The sequence below is a fragment of the Orbicella faveolata genome, unplaced genomic scaffold (genome assembly GCF_042242905.1).
Source record: "Orbicella faveolata isolate gen_17 unplaced genomic scaffold, um_ofav_v1 contig_35, whole genome shotgun sequence".
NCBI lineage: Eukaryota > Metazoa > Cnidaria > Anthozoa > Scleractinia > Merulinidae > Orbicella > Orbicella faveolata.
In genome coordinates this window covers 5,863,662-5,872,764 of record NW_028301564.1, presented here as the reverse complement: position 1 = coordinate 5,872,764, position 9,103 = coordinate 5,863,662, and the positions used below count along the sequence as shown (strand labels likewise).

General features: G+C 41.4%; 1 protein-coding gene and 2 pseudogenes across 2 annotated transcripts in view; 1 reads left to right on the top strand and 2 right to left on the bottom strand.

Moving 5' to 3' along the window:
- Positions 1-3,276: 3,276 nt before the first annotated feature.
- Positions 3,277-5,104, bottom strand: LOC149102764 (uncharacterized; annotated as a pseudogene).
- Positions 5,105-5,242: 138 nt separating this feature from the next.
- LOC110039810 (uncharacterized) overlaps positions 5,243-9,103 on the top strand; it is a 60,454-nt gene continuing 56,593 nt past the window's right edge. For both annotated transcript variants that reach the window (XR_016202047.1, XM_089273707.1), the window contains exon 1: positions 5,243-6,651. The gene's annotated coding sequence lies outside the window, so the exon portion shown is untranslated. The remainder of the gene's footprint in view (positions 6,652-9,103) is intronic.
- On the bottom strand, positions 7,253-8,917 carry LOC149102763 (uncharacterized; annotated as a pseudogene).

The window sequence follows — 9,103 nt, the reverse complement described above, 5'->3', positions numbered from 1 at the left end:
GGACCGACTAGAGTTCTAATCTTCTCTGGGAACATGGATGCGACGTTTTACGTCAACAAAGTCTTGGAAAAGACCCTTCTGCCCTTCATTGAGTCTCAATTTCCTGATGGTCATTGCTTCCAGCAAGACAATGACCCTAAGCACACAAGCTGTCTAGCACAAGACTTCATGGATCTGAGTGGAATCAACTGGTGGAAGACCCCCCCCCCCCCCCTGAAAGCCCAGACCTGAACCCTATCGAGCTTATCTGGCATGAACTTAAACACTTCCCTCGTACCAACGTAAAGCCCACAACGAAGGATGAGCTTCTCGGCGGGATAATGCGATTTTGGCAAGAAAGAATGACGGCAGAGAAGTGCATGATGTACATCAACCATTTACAGAAGGTTGTGCCATTGGTAGTTCAGCGAGAAGGCCGTGCATCTGGGCATTCACAACAGCTCTTTTCAGAGCTAAAGTAGAGAAAATCCTCTCATCATCGACCATTACACCTCGGTCAACATTGCACGATGCAGGTAACAACGAAACGGCTCCTTCAGGAGCCACTGCTCCTAAAAAAGGTCGTGACCAACAATAAATGTATTATGTTCGATATCAGTGTATCAATTATCAGTTTTACTGAGTCTTAAAATCCCCATGGAAAACCCCTGTAGTTCATTTGTTTTCTGTTCTGGGTGGATAACATGGCCGCCGCTCATTGGCAACAGATTATCTTGTCTCTGAGTTTCATGATACATTCATAAAAATCATACTATATTTACATTCAAAACACCCAGAAAAATTTTATTTCAAAAAGTTGAAGTACCCGGCTCAAGAAAACACTGGCGCACATTGTTGACATTCGCAATTACGATCGCGTCCCTAGCAACACCTGATAAGTTTTCATTTAGAGTACCAAGAAGAAACCTGTAGCTGTAAACTGTGAATCGTTAAGTTGTTTATAAGTTGGAATAAAAGTTATGCGAGGTTTCATGATCAAAGTGTGTTGTTGCATGTTCACAAGTATGAATAAAAAGTTAGTCAAGGTTTCATGATCAAAGCGTGGTGTCGCATGTTTACCAGTATGAATAAAAGGTTAGTCGAGGTTTCATGATCAAAGCGTGGTTTAGCATGTTTACAAGTAGGAATAAAAAATTAGTCAAGGTTTCATGATCAAAGTGTGGTTTAGCATGTTTACCAGTATGAATAAAAAGTTAGTCGAGGTTTCATGATCAAAGCGTGGTGTCGCATGTTCGCAAGTTTGAATAAAATGTTAATCGAGGTTTCATGATCAAAGTGTGGTGTCGCATGTTCACAAGTTTCAATAAAATGTTAGTCAAAGTTTCATGATCAAAGCGTGGCGTGCTCACAACCTTGAATAAAAAGTTAATAGAGGCTTCATGTGCAAAGCGTGTGTCCGCAAGTTCGAATATTAAGTTATTCGACGGAACACTTGGCACCGTTTCATATGTTCACAATCTTTGGACAAAAAGCTTGTCAAGTTTCCCGACAAATCACTTGGGAGCAATAGTTGGCAGAACATAGGCGGTGCGCTGTTTTGACTTAGTGATCGCGATTGCGGCTTTAACTTCGAACATGTAGATCGGGTGACAAAACTCCACATGTTTCATGAACACTACATTTTGATTATCAACTGTATGAATCACGTTTAGGGTTGCAAAGAAACTTTTTCAAGATCTATGTAACCAAGAGAATTGATACAACTGTGAAACATATTTGTAAACACGAGTGACTGTTGCAGACGATTCAGATACCTTCAGCTTTTATCGTGCATGTATTTACAAAAACTAAACGTTAAGCAAGTCTGGCTGGAATAAAAATCGGTTTGGCCGATGTATATGAAACAATATTGGATGCTTGAGAATTTATAATACACACATGGTACACATGCATTGCTGACGCGAACAAAAATCGTGTCTACCGTGCTAATCGATACGATATGATACAGATGTCTTAATTACAAAACAGGTTTCGAATACCGACGGACGTGAAATATTGTTACTTCCAGTGCACTCGCGAGAAGATGAGTTTTGTGAGAAACAAGACGCGTCTGCGAGACGGTGGTAACTTACTTTTGAGTGGTACTGTATGGCATTAATAAAACAAACTGAAATAGAGTGAATTCTAGCTTACCTGGAACAAATGCCAGCAAGCATCTTGTCTGGGTTGATAGGAGACCCATGTGTCATATTCTTGAGCAAAAAACTCGAAGTTTGCAGCAAAACCTGCCATGTTTGGTATCAACATTTTTAGTAAAAAACAAGCTGCAGTGTTACATGGATACCCATTGAATTGACGGTATTTTTGGCCAGCAAACATCACCATTGGTGCCTCGCAATTTCTTGGGAAATAGGAATTTTTTCCATCTCTGTTGTGTTGACCTGAAGAATTGAATATGTCTGATTGAATGTACCAAAGATGTCAGATAAACTGAATTTTAATTGATTTTGAGAAGTTTAAGGATGCTGTAAGTTAAGTGATGATCACTGCTTGAATTATGTTCGCCAACAGAGCGTTTCTTCGGAAGATATAATTCTGACTATAAACTGTATGACTGTTTACGACGTTGGCACAAAGCGAAGCAAGCAGAACCATTAAAGCAAATTAACTGCAGTTATGTTGATTTATTAAATGCTGTCTTGGCCGCCAAGTATTTCCTCAAGATGAAGGAGGACTCCAGCAGATTGGAAGGGCGTTGGCTCGATAGGCAAAAAATGGTCATATTTATTACAGTTATTTGGACCATAAAACACTCAATAGATCCTTTGCTGTACAAAATTGATATTGTACGTTCTTTTAACTTTTTATGTTTGGAATCACAATTGAATACCTTACATTCCTGAGGAACCACACCTAATATACTGACCACACCTATTTCGAGCTGGTCCAAAACTAGGTTTATGCCAAAGAAGATATCTCTACAAGGAAAAATGCTACACCCTTGAAATTTTGCTCGCAGAACAACAATACTTAGAGCTGTGCAACCTACCACTCTAAGCTCATCAGTGCACATATTTCAAGTTTTATCATGCTGTAAAATAATTACTCGAAAATATGAATGGCTTCTGATAACTCTCCACGTATTCACTGGAATCTCACCAAAGTGGTAGGTTGCACAGCTCTGTTAGTGTCCAAAATACCTTGAAAATTTCAGCCTGTTCTCTACTAGAGTTTTGGAGAAATCACTTTTCTAAGCATGAAAAACAGTCGAAATGCAGGTATTGAGAAAATGGACACAAAAAGTGCAAACATTTGTTCAGTTATTTCCTAGTCACATCAGAAGGCTCCTGGTCCATATGAAGGACCTTCTCTTGCCTCCAATGTCTCAGTGAAGCCCTTCTTGTAGTTTTGGAGTTGTCTGCGCCTTTTCTTGGATGCTTCTCCGCTTTTACGACGTGAATGGCGAATTCTGTTATGGTCCAGCTTCATACAGGCTTTCCTACAGTGATAACCTGGATCAATTCCGAGGGCTTCTAAAGTGGTCAGGAGTGTTTGTGAGCCATCATTGAAGTGGCTAACTGCTAGGAAGGTTGCCAGCTCTACAGTTGGTGTACTGGCATGTGTTTCCTTGGTTGCCCTTTGCCAAATGAGCGCATTGATGGCCTCGTTTTGATTTTGGGTGCCACCATGAAGGCATCTTGAAAGTAAACTTTTGTCACTCTGCTTCAAATGTTGGATAAATTGCATCAGCAACAGCTTCTGGAATGGGTGATTCATGGACATAATCTGGCGTTCCCTTTGAAATGTCTCGTTGAAAGCCGCACCAAGATTCCTCACCAGGAGGACAGCGATCATGATCGGGTTCTTCATCCGTTGATTTTGAATGATGCCAAATGGCCATGACAGCATTTTGCATACAATCAATGTCATGGGTATTTTGCCTTATTGCCTTGCCATAATAAACTTGCAGTTTATCAATTCTCTTATCCGTTAGCCGCCCTTTTCCATCTGCTAAATGAGTTGTTCCATGCCGTTTTTTCAGTGACCGAAGCCTTGAGCCAAGGCGTTTCTGCACATGGCCAACACATTCATCACCATAGACATTTTCCTGGACAAGAAGGTTATGGGCTTTGCTGACCCCATCACCGAGAAATTCCACATACCTGGTATTGTGCTGTGCAACTGATCTTTGGAATATTGCCAGCATACCTGCAGAATCCATAGAGCCAGAAGAACCAGCAAAGTTTGCTTGGCATTTGTGTTGGTGTTGTTCCCACCACTCATCAAACTCCTCAGTTCCTTCTTTTCCCCTTTTCAATTTGCACTCACCACATTCCTTCGACATAATTTCACAGTCCAACGCCTTTCCAGTGATAGTGGAGAGCACAGTAACCACTCCGCAAGATGAAGAAAAGCCTCTCTTTCTCCAGGTTCCATCTCCTGATACTGTAATATTGAAAGTTCCTCGTCAGGCTCGTAAAATTCTTTTACTTTATGTGCAGCTCTTGACATGCTTTCTTTAGCAGTACGTTCAGCTGCATCATGCACGGCTTGGACATGATCCTGGTATGCATTTTCGTTCGTTGGTGGCAACATGTTCATCACGCATGCAAATTTCACAAGGCCTTGATGACCGACGCCAATGTTTCTGTTCGCTAAAACAGCCCTCCTGTTCACTTCAAACGCTTTGCTGTTGTTGGCCTTGGAAGAAGTGTAAAATGACTTATGAAACGAGAACTTTCGAGTCGTACACCTCAATTAGAAGGGAGGCAAGGCCCATCTTTGATTCCTTGTCCTCGTCGAAAACGATATGCCCTTGTTTACACAAAGGGCACAACAACGACTCGAACACAGTGGCAAGAATGGCGATATTGATGAACCGAAATCCATTTACGTGTTCCAGTTCATCTTCACTGCTCTCTTCTCTTGAAGAATCACTTGATGCTGCCTTTATCTTACGGACAGAAGCTGGTAAACTCTTGAAACTTGCTGCTTCCTCAGTTTCCATGTGCTCCTCGTCACTACTCGAGTCTTCGCTCACTTCGGGTGAAGCCTCCTTTTTTGAGTGTTCGGTTTCTATCTTTTCTGCTTTCTTTTGGTACTGATTCCCCTTAAATTTCTTTTTCTTCCTTGGGATACTTCGAAATTTTTTTTTGGGAGGCATATTCTTCGAAATTTTTGACCTAGCAATCTTCTACGAACCGATCACAACCACGTTTCACTTTCCTCTGAGAAAACACGTCATATAACCATCAGCTACTGTGCCCCTTGGAGCTCAAACTAGTCACTAGGCTCCTATAGGCTTTTAGATCACTTGTTCTCGATTTGGGAGAAAATCTGACAATAAATACTGATTCTTCTGACCAAAAACGACGCGTAAAACAATGCTGGTTTCCATAGCAACCATTTACAACTTTTTGGAAATGTGAAAATTTCTTGATTAAATTGAAGGGTATATAGCAAAAAACTAACTTTCCTTCAAAGTACACTAACCATGTTAAAATTGCTTTTTCCAAAAATATGAATTTTTTACTTTTTTTCCCTATCGGGCCACCTTACGGTGTGTCTGTGGTGAGAAAAAAATAAATTCAAGTGGACAAGTGGAGCATCATGGGAACTGGAGCAGATAGAATGTGACGCTTGATTTCCAGGCAGATATTTTGCAATCATTACAATACTAATTATCTTGTAAGCGTGTCTCAAGTTGGGCCTTTTTTTTTTTTAGCCTTGTTCCCAGTAATAGGGAGTTAGTGCACTTGAAGACCAAGGGGAAGGACTTCTGAGGATTCAGAGCACCATGTGGACAAGCTATTCCCAAGAAGTTACGATTTAGAAGACTAAATAATACCTACAATGGTGGTAAAGCTAGCGAATGGTGCTAAAGTTCAAGCTAGAATTCGTTATAGCCAGACAGCAGTCTGGGTTTGGGCCAATGGTGAATTTTGTACTGTAGAAAGTATCATTTGCAGCTTTGAATGAGACATGAATGGATACATTTAGAAAGGCTAATGGAGTACAGCAGCGAACCTGAAGTTTCTCGCAGTGTTCGTAAATCCTGGCATCTTTTAAAAAGACTTGCGAAATGATTGTTATTGCTTACGCAGAAAAGCTACTGACCGACGAGGAGTTCCTGTTTCTGCACGAAGCTAATAAGCCTGTTAATTTAGAGCTGCCTTACTACAAGTACTAAGAATTTAACTTAGAAGAAAACATTAGCGAGGCCGAATGCAAAGCCGAGTTTTGATTTGAAAGGGGAGATATCTGACGTGCTTCAATTGCCACCCACATTTGAGTGCCCACAAGGAAGTGTTTGTGACCGAATAGAGGGACAATGTATCCTTCTTCGCCGGCTTGCCTATCCATGTCGTTACAGTGACATGGTTAGCAGGTTTGCAAGACCAGTTCCTGTTTTGTGTATGACATTGAACATTGTGCTTAACTATATCTACGATCTGCATCATCGGAGAATCACAGCCTGGAATCAGGCTATTCTCAATCCACTTGCTCTTCAACAATATGTTGATGCTGTGTCTGACAAAGGCGCTGCCCTCAACAACTGTTTTGGGTTTGTAGATGGAACGGTCCGTCCGATTTGTAGACCAGGAGAGCATCAAAGGATGGTATACACTGGGCACAAGAGAGTTCATGCCCTCAAATTTCAGGCTGTTGCCCTCCCTAATGGCCTTATTAGACGATTGTTTGGACCTGTGGGTAAGAATTAGGAGTGAAGGATTTATTTTTTTTAGTTAAGGTGGCTCGATAGGCTGAAAATGGTCATTTTTGCAACATTTCCATGGTCAATTACATGCTCATTATTAACATTTAAGTAACACATCTAGTTACAGTATCCTTTGAAATTTGCAGTTCCGAAGTTTTAGACGAATTCTTTAAATTCCTAAGAAGCCACACCCACAAATGTGGCCACACCCATAGACACAGCATAAAGTCCAAGTTTTGCAAACTTGTGTATAATATTGTTGACTGTGAAATGAGCCACTTTCATGTAAAAACCTTAAATATGTTTATAGTTATGACCAGCTACTGAAACATGGAAAATTTGCCACGGTCTACCCAAATTTCATTGCTAATAACTCCAGCAATAATGGTCAGATCAACACAAGAGTGGGTCATTTCACAGCTTTGACTGTCTTATAGGTTCTCTGAAAATTTCACACATTACCTTAAATACTTTTTACAAAACAGTGTTCCCAGTGTTCCCAGTGTTCAAAATCATGAAAATTTGCATATTTTAGAAAATAAGACTTAAAGTTGATACACTTAATTACCACTAGGATTTAATTTTTTTAGTCCCTTAAAAGGCCCCAGCCTCATAGGAGGGTCCTTCATTTGCTGCTAGGATATCTGTGTAACCCTTTTTCCATTTTCTAATGTTCTTTTGCTGTTTCTTGGCCAGTTCCCCACTCTTTCTTCGTGAATGACGAATTCTGTCGCTGTCTAGCTTTGCGCAACTCCTCTTGCAGTGGCCACCAGGCACAATTCCAAGGTGTTTTAGTACTGAAATAAGGCATGTTGAGCCATCGTTAAAATGAGCTACTCCCAAAAAGGTTGCAGTCTCAACAGTTGGCAGACTTGAGTGGGTCTCTTTCGTAGCACGCTGCCAAATCAGCCCAGTGACACTCATTTTGGTTTTGTGTTCCACCGTGTGTGCACTTTGATAGAAGACTCTCCTCACTAAGGGCTTCAAATGTTGGCAAGATGGCATTTGCCACAGCCTCTTTCATGGGCTCTTTGTGGGCATAATCCGCTGTTCCCTTAGGAATGTCCCTTTGGAACCCACACCAGGAGTCTTCTCCTTCTGGACACAGGTCATGATCAGGATTATCATCCGCAGATCTGCTGTGATGCCAAATGGCCATCACTGCATTCTGCATTGCTGTTATGTTATGGGTGTTCTGCCTGATGGCCTTTCCAAAATAAGCTCGAAGTTTATCTATTCTTTTGTCTGTCAGTCTCCCTGCTCCACCAATTGGTTTGCCGTCAGCTAAAGGTGTCTTGCCCAGTCTCTTTTTGAGTGAACGTAGGCGTGAACCCAAACGCTTCTGTATGTGGCCCACACATTCAAGTTTTTCGATGTCTACATCTCCATAGACAGCTTCTTGCACTAAAAGCTTGTGTGCTTTACTGTCACTATCTCCAAGGAACTCCATGTAACGCATGCCATGGCCCTCAACAGACCGTTGAAAAAATGTTCAGAATCCCGGAAGCATCCATTGATCCTGAAGAGCCTTCAAAATTTGCATGACATTCATGTTGATGGCCATCCTACCACTCATGAAATTCTGCTGATCTCTCTTTCCCCCCCCCCCCCCTCCATTGCATACACTGCCTGCCTTCTTTTAACATAACCTCGCAGTCCAGAGCCTTTCCTGTGACTGTGGAAAGTGCTGTCACTATGCCACATGATGAGGAAAATCCTCTCTTTTGCCACTTTCCATCTCCTGACACAGCAGTGTCATACAAGCCTTCTTCATTGGGTTCATAAAACTCTTTTACATCATTTGCTGCTTTAGACATGCTTTCTTCAGCAACAGATTTGGTTGCATCTCGCACAGCTTTCACATGGTCACGGTAAGCATTCTCATTCATGGGTGGCAACATGTTCATGACACGTGAACTTTACAAGTCCTTGGTGACCAACACCAATGTTTCTCATAGCTAACACAGCTCTCCTGTTCACCTCAAAGGCTTGTTTATTCTGTATTTTAGCAGAAGTGTAAAATTGGCGAGTAAATGAACATTTACCTCCAGTGCACTTTAAAATGAGAAGAGAAGCCAGACCCATTTTGGAATCTTCATCTTCCTTGAGCGAAAGAGCTACACGTTTACAAGAAGGGCAAGGTAAAGACTCAAATACCGTGGCAAGAACAGAGATGTCAACAATTCTAAAGCCTTGCAGGATTTCACCTTCATTTTTGGAGCTTTCCTCTGAAGAATCATCCGACGGTGGTTTCAGTTTTCACACTGAAGCTGGCAAGGATTTGAAGCTTTCGGACTTCACGCCCTAACAGCACAAATGGAAGCCTTCAACAAATCTACGTCCAATGTACGAACGTCTGTTGAATGGTTGTTTGGAGACATTGTTGAGTATTTCAAGTTTATGGACTTTAAGAAAAACCTTAAAATAGGCCTTAGCTCAATTTGG